This window comes from Opisthorchis viverrini (genome assembly GCF_000715545.1).
Source record: "Opisthorchis viverrini unplaced genomic scaffold opera_v5_118, whole genome shotgun sequence".
NCBI lineage: Eukaryota > Metazoa > Platyhelminthes > Trematoda > Opisthorchiida > Opisthorchiidae > Opisthorchis > Opisthorchis viverrini.
In genome coordinates this window covers 731,537-739,647 of record NW_008751774.1, presented here as the reverse complement: position 1 = coordinate 739,647, position 8,111 = coordinate 731,537, and positions in this window count along the sequence as shown.

Genomic DNA, 8,111 nt, shown 5'->3' with positions numbered 1-8,111 from the left:
AGGATTGTATGCTACGTGGAAGTTGAGATGTTCTACATCGTTTTCTTCTTTGCCATTGTACGCATGTTAAACTCACATCTAACCTACTAATCATAGCAGTTTGAATTGACCACAGGATGTGCGGAGGCCGCAGTGTCGCACATGACTACGGGGGATCGGAATTTTTCCAGAGATGCGAGCCATGTTAATCGTCACGGGGAATGTACATTCCGTTGTCCATTTCCAAAGAGACCATCAACAGGTAAGACGAGATAAAACCCAGTCGGTTTTTGAATGTTATTTTGACAGGGTCGAGAAGAAGGGTCAAGAAGGGTCAAGAAGAAAAACATTGAAAAGAGACCGCTTCCGTATCGTACGTTGTAGTGACCTATACAGAAGGGGCAACTACATTACCATGCCCTTGTTGAGTAGATACACAGTGTCAAGTAAAAACTCATGCACTATCCTATGAAGTTCACTCGGACAGTCAGATATGGCCCAAGATTGACCGAAAAAGTCTTTTTACTAAGACTGTAAATAGCGACTTTGCTCAAAACGCCAGTCTGCACAACTCTGTTGTTCACCAACCATCCATGAGCGAATCAGTTGTAGAATTTTTCTACCATGAGCTGAACAACGCTTATGGAAACGACTCATGTGTGAGGTGAGCTTAAACTATTCGCCGGGAAAGTACTCGTGCCGATGAAAAGTTGGTACGCACTTGAATCTGACTTGTATGTTTGAACGAGATGTGAAACAATCCATGGTTGCAGTACATACCTAGCCTGTTCACTGAAGTGCTGCTTTGACCTCATTGCTGTGTACTTTTAAGGTGAGTCTTCGGGAGGTTCTTGGGTCAACCGTTTCAAATAAGGTAATTAGCACAGCTTACTGAAACTTGTCACATGAATTTTCAGTTCTTTACCGCTGGAAATGAGATCTTTATGTTTACTTCGGAGCAGCCATCGAGTTGTGCTGAAGTATCTTTAAAGGTTCTGGGCACTTCAGCGATACCAGCCGATGGCTGTGTGACATAAGGACGTACAGTTTACCCGCTTGTCTGTTGCTCTATTTCTTTGAACTGCCGAAAAGCGCCGTTGGGTGACAACCACATATCCTACAGTAACCTGAGGGAAAGTGTTCGAGTGAATTGACTCACTTCGGTGTTCCCGAGGAATCGCAGTCTGTCTTTGTAAGTGATCCCCGTTTGAAGAGGTTCATTGAACTATATGATCGGGAAAAACCGGACTAGTTAGACGTTTTTTTATTTCCGAGGGATTCTCCATTTAGCTCCCGTTTGTCTTCTGTACACTTCACAGAAGGTGAATGGGGGAAATGTTTCTTTGCCTCCCAACAATCCTGTAGGTCCCTGTAGGTTTTAGGGGCGAGCAAGGCACTGTCCTCTTGGGGGCATGTTGTGATAAACTGATTTTACGGTAATCGTGAGGATGGGTATTCCGCATTAATCTATACCAAGAGAGAGAAGTACATCAGATTCATCATCAACATTAACGTCAATAACACAAATTAGAACATATGATTGGGAAACCAGTCTAAATTTAGAGCAGTCGACTGATAAACCATACTCGAATGCAGGTGTGAGACGATTAACAACAGTGGAATTTCGCAGCTCAATAACACCAACAGAAGGTGCGTTATTTGGCTCCAAGCTAGCAGTAACAAGCGATCAGCCCCTAACTGGGTAACTGACAGATTCCGTGATGGTCTGAAATTATGACAACGTCCGACAGTAGTCAAAGTCGCTTCATAATGATTTACTGGTTCAATTACTGAAATTTTGTAAGTAGCTTGTAATGAAGCCGTTTAATACATTCTTGTCGACAGTAGTCTCCGAAAGCCTGCCTCAATAAGTGGGGATTCCTCGTTTCAACGGAGACCTCAAATACTGTTGACACGCGTTTCGCCATATCTCCACGAAAATAGTGCCACTTGGCTGACTTCGAAACCAATAAAAACGCGGTACGAAAAAACATACATGGGTGCATCGCAAACCTCAACAGTTAAGCCAACCATACGATATAGACACTTGCGATCACCAACTAAGAAACATGAATCAAAACGCTGGCTTAGAAATATGAATGTAGTTATCAAGGGTACCACCATGCCCACAGAACGACCGTTTCTCGATCAAGAAGTAGACTTCATGGGTAAAGCGATAGATTTGGGTTCCTCTATAAAAATTGCTCAGGTTACTGTAGAATTAAAAATAAATGATCACTTCCAAGAGATCAAGTGTTCAGCTGCTTAGGAAACACTTACAGTGGACAATAGGAGAATAGCTAAATCACCCTTTATTGCGCTACTGACGTACAGGTAGACCGTGAATACGAGCCGTATGTTACGATCACATGTACTATAAGAATAAACAATTCTTTATCTTGGAAGCCGGGAAGTTAGCTTGAGAACATATGTTAATCTCTGTCTGATGCCAAAGGAGTAAGTTGGTGCCCAGACCGATCAGGCTTAACCTAAAGCTAGAGGATTCCGGCTTGTAGATGAATGTTTTTGGGCAATACCCAACTGCCTGATTACTGACAGTACGATACGGAGGTCTAGGTTATGGACACCACCGGGAGTTTTGCCAGAGTATTATTGGCCGTTTTGTAGAGCTGGTGCATACGGCATGGCTGCATAGTTTGTCTTAACAGTGTTATGCTAAAGGTCTTATTTCCGTCTAGTTCGCAGGAGTGTCCGGCGCCCTATAAATAACAAGTTAAGCTGAACAAGGAACAGCGTAACCGGGCTGACGGTAGAACTGTTCTTATGAGGAAGAGTGCTAGTAACCGGTACCCGGTATTCTCTTGCAGCGCGCGTTTTACGGGCGCGGGCTTGCGTTCATAAGCCCCGGAAAAGGGCTGTTCGCCTCGTATACAGATAACAGTAGCGCTGGTGGTCCTCAAATTTTACAGCTCAGTGCCAGGAGTTCCCCAGTGGATGAGTTCAATATGGTCGGCCATTTTCCGTCTGCAGGCTGGAAGGAGACGCAATCACAAACCGGGCAGAATCCACATGGACTGAATACACCTACATGTTCGTAATGTGTTGGAATATTGGTAGCTCGGGTGCATTAGTTGGTAATTGATCGGGTGGCTGTTGATCTGTTCGCCGAGCTTGGCAACCAAGCTTGCAAAGCAATTGCCAAGTTCGGCAAACAGATCAACAGCCACCTGATCAACTGCCAACATCTACATGTATACTGAGCCAGGACGATATATCATGTATGGATACTGAAACGGCCTTCCACTACCAGGCACCGTCGCATTTCATGATTAATTAACTTGCGCTTCACTGGATGGTTCTTTTACCAATTTTAATTAAACTAGTAACTTGATTTCGAGTTTTGCCATCGGGATCTGGCTGATCTTTCTACTGATGGGGGAAAACGTGGCCACTCGAGCCAATCAATAGCGAAGAAGAAATGCGCGCCAGACGGACGGTTTAAACAAATCTCACTGAAATTTTGGCTTATGACAGCATTGGGGCTTCGTACAGGTATCAGCTAGTATAACATTTCCGTCCGGCGTTCTTTGATTTTTGGGAGCATTCATGTAAGTTTCTGAAAACAATTGGAATACCTAGACCTACCGAAATATGCACTTAGCTGAAAACGAAAACATTTTCCAAACATTTCTGCGGAAAGAATGAGGGGTGCGTTTTTATGTCTATGTTGTCGAGCTTCTCTGTCCAAATCTGCTGCTAGTGCCTCTGCCTAAATGAGGAGGCATCTGTCCTTGCAACTTTGGAAGCGCAACGGCCTGGCGCGCTGTGATGCTGGGACCCAAACTAGGGCACCTCACAAAATTTGATATCAAACGTCCGCTTATAGCCTGATTGGGTTTTCTTTGATTTCTGTTTGGCCTAGCAGTGTTACGGTGGTTTGCGTTGCTAATCCAGAGTACGATATAAGTTTCATCATAAAAGAGGAGACGATCAGTCTTTTACTTAACTGCTATATCCAGCTTCCTCTGATCCCAAGAAATTTGTTATAGCTATAAAAGTGCTCATCTTAGTTTTACTCTTTTTCTGGCCTTTTGTCTGGAGAGAAAATACTGTAGAAAACTCCTGCTCACTTCAGAGTAAGGCCGAGTTTTCTTAGTGCAACACTATACTTCTTGAAATGAACACTGTCGCTCGATGGATTTGAGAGGTCTGCATGTATGACGCAAACGATAGTAAGGTGTGCATTGCTGGTGAGTCTCAATAAGGGTGAAACGGCCGTACAGTGCTTTTCGGTTCTTCATTGTCAACTGTCTGCAGTTGCAGGATGAAATCTCGGTTGGGATTTACCGAACGTCTTCACAATGCAATCATTCTATAAATAGCCTAGAAGAAAAATATTTTTGCGGGGTGAGAATTTGTTACTCGGAGAGCTAATTGTGACAATTTTCAGCTGTGATAAATTCCTACCGTGGAATTTACTTCTAACACTCGAACTATCAGTGGAGAATATCTTTCTTACTCTGGATACATTCTTCGCCGCCGAATACGATTACTGCACAACATTTCGTGTAGTGGGATTATTGAACCCCCAATTTAGTGAGTCTGTTCCATTCACTTGTCCATTTCTTATTGCCATTTGTTGTTTCTAACCTGATATTTTGATTGTATATTTCATTGAACACGCATACTTAGGTCCTTGTCCGCTACATAATCAATGCGTTACCACATAACGTGGTTGTGATGAGTGAAGAATGAGTGGCCATGAATCCTGCATAAGTCCGATACGTCACAGTGTTGATCAGCCACGAATGGCTACTTGGTCAAGTGCCCAGACTAGCATTGAGGTCACGGGTTCAAGATCCCACGAATTTTTGCGGGATGTACACCGCTAATGATTTCCAATAAGGAGTTAACAGCTGTACGGTGCGTCTCAGAAACTCAGCGTGGGTTGCAATCTCATGGAAAAAAACCTCCATTGGAAGCGATCAAAAATTCTTGCACTGCCATCAGTAATGGGTCATATCTCTCTTTCCTTATCAGGCCTAAATGACCTAAACCAAAGAAGGAGACATTAATTCTTTCAGCAGCACCTGTAATAAGTCTGTCTTTTTGTCTTCCGTTTTCAGGGCCCATCCGCAAAGTGAGAGAGGATTGTCAATTTTCATGAAAATAGAAGGACGCAATTAAATATATACCATCAAATAAGAAAGAATATTTAGGAGAGTTTCACCAATTTTGAAGTTGGGCGTAGCTCGACTGCGACTCGATCATTTTCAATCAGCCCGAAACTTTGCGGTATGTTGACAAAAGGTATACGGATCTAGTGAACCAAACATAAGGGGTTGAAGTTGTTACGAGCATTTCCATGGAAACTGAATTTCCCTATTTTTTGCCCTCTCAAAATCGATCTGGGCAATTTGTAAAGCCCGCCCAATTTTACACTGTGGTTTTACGAAGGTGAATTACCCTGTCGTATTTTGTTATAACCACTCGAAGATTGCAACGGCATCATTCTCCCTGGCGAACGGGAACATGTGGCTCATTTTTACTTCATATTGCCAAAATTTTGAGCCTTAGGGGGACGCCGGTCATGAGCGAATAAATAATAAGTAAAACCGTAAAACATATACTCAAAAGAAACGTATCCACGGAAGACTTTGAATAGTAATTCATGCTTACCAGTCCAGCCTTCAACGGGTGATTCAGGCATATTCTATGCCAACAATGCGGCCACTGCTGACCGCAAAACGTACTACACTAGTTAGCTTCCTAAACTCAAGTATCAAGGGTCGGAAATACTCTGAGACTCTTTGTCCCAAACTGTTTGTATTGCGTACACTAGATTTCATTGGTCTATTGCGGTCTACAGCTATTATTGTACACAAAAATGTGACTGGTGGAAGCAGCCGGTTATTTCCAGCAGCACCGCACCTTAGTGCTTGAAGTGGAACCTAATTAGTTAATATAACGCCTGTTAAACTTTGGCTACGGAAATCAGGGGGATTCCAACGTTTTCATTCGTTTTTCAAACTACACCTTATTCCCGGATGGAGGTAGTCGGAAAACCATGACCATCTGACTAATTTTTACTGTGTTTTCAAGCATTAACCGTATTGGATCTAAATAAAAAAGTAAAAAACATGATGATTTGAGTGTACCAAAGTAAGCATTACGGTTTGTGACAGTTGTCGAGTAATCGCATTCCTACGACTAGAACTTTGGCTAGAACCACCAAAAGATACCATTTTGAAAGTCTTCCGCGTGCCACCGATTTTTGTTTACATCCGTCAGGTCGGTTTCGGCAGCGGGTCTACTCGGCCGCTCTTCGGGTGTATCATGCCACTTACGAAGATGCGTCCCATTTACTCTTACCGATCCCCAACCATCTTGAATTGTATAGACGTTCCCCCGGCGGTCGGTAGCGACAAACGGCCCTTGCCGTCGGCTGCCTAGCTTCCGCGACCCCAGTCCACTCCTTCCAGGATTCTGATAATCTTTCCATTCGCACCTATGTAGAATGTTTGTGCCCTTCTAATTTTCGTTTTCTGCCTAGCCCTTTCCTGAACAACGGTTAAGTTTTCTCGAGCCCTCCTTCTTTCTTCCGCCAGCGCCTCCAGAGACACGCGTATTGCCGGTCACAACCCAATTTCCTGATCAACTGGATGGTGTGGATGTCGGCCGCACAACAGCATAAACGAGGACTTGTCTGTGGTTCGCTGTATGAAAGCAAGATAAGCTAGCAGCACCATTAGCAACTTCACTTCCCAGTCACCACCTGTGACCGCCAGCCACTCCTCGATCGTTCGGTTATTACGTTCGGTTAGGCCATTTGTCTGCGGATTATGTGGTGCCGTCCTTAGCCGTCTGATACCCAGCTTCTGCAGGCAATTCCTAAACTCTTTGCTCTTAAAGCAAGGTCCCTGATCGGTTAGAATCATTTTTGGCCACCCATGGTTAGCCACGATGTGATGCATTACCACTCCGCTGATCGTCGTCGCCCGCTGAGTAGGCACGGGTCTCGCCTTGGTCCATCGCGACGGGAGTTCTGTCATTATCACGATTTATTGATTCTTGCTAGTTTCCATCGGAAAGGGGCCCATAACGTCAACGGACCACAACTCGCCTATTTCTGAGACAGAACTAGGTTCCATGGGATAGGTTGCCCCTGTCATGTCCCCTTTAATCAGTTGGCACTGCTTGCAGGACACTACATAATCTATCACCTCACTTCTCACCCCGAGCCAATAGGCTCTCCGCTGAAGTAAGTCGTACGTCTTGATGCACCCTATATGTGCCATCTCATGACATTCGACGAGTAGCTTCCGTCTCAGGACGCGAGGTACCACGGGCAGCACAACATCCGAATCGGTGGCGTCCCAGGAAATTATCCCAGTGTCATTCAGCCCCGGCCGATCAAAGTGACTCTGGAAAGTCCTCAATTTATTGCTCTCCTCTCCGTTCTCAGTGCTCCTTCCATCTAACAAGGCGGCTGAAAACTTCCGTTACACAGGATCCTGTCGTTGGAGCTGCACCAACCTTCCGTGATTCAGTTCAACGACGAGGCTATTGGCTCCAATCATGATCATGGGGGCCTCAACTTCAGCCTCTGGTCTCGACAGCCAACCAGCCAAGTAGTTCTCCTTCCTTGGTACGTGCTGGATTGTGAAGTCGTACTCTTGCAACCGAAGTGCCCAGCGCGCGAGCTTTCCGTGGGGATCTCTGGCGGTCCTGATCCACTCCAGGGGTTTATGATCGGTTTCGACATGAAATCTTTGCCAGATCAGACATGGCCTCCATTTATCCAAGGCCCAGACGATTGCTAAACATTCTTTCTCAATGGTTTCACGGATTCACGGATTGATACACAGGATAGAGGCTTTTGCTCACGTTTCCCGCGTCGGTTTTGTTCTTGTCGGTCCGTGGCTGTCGTTCACCTGAAAGGCACAAGTGAAAAAAGGGTGTAGCACTGCTCTTTATGTCCTCAGCGCGGGGCAGTATGCTTGCCAGCGCAAGGATTCGCATAAATGAATGTCTAATGGTGCTTTAAATTGAGTTCTAGAAGGAGAGCGGACAACCATCGGAGGGAGGTCATTCGACGCAGCTACTACCCGAAATGATAAAAAATTTTGTCTAATGAACGTGTGTGCTCTGAGCTTGAAAATTTTCTTACT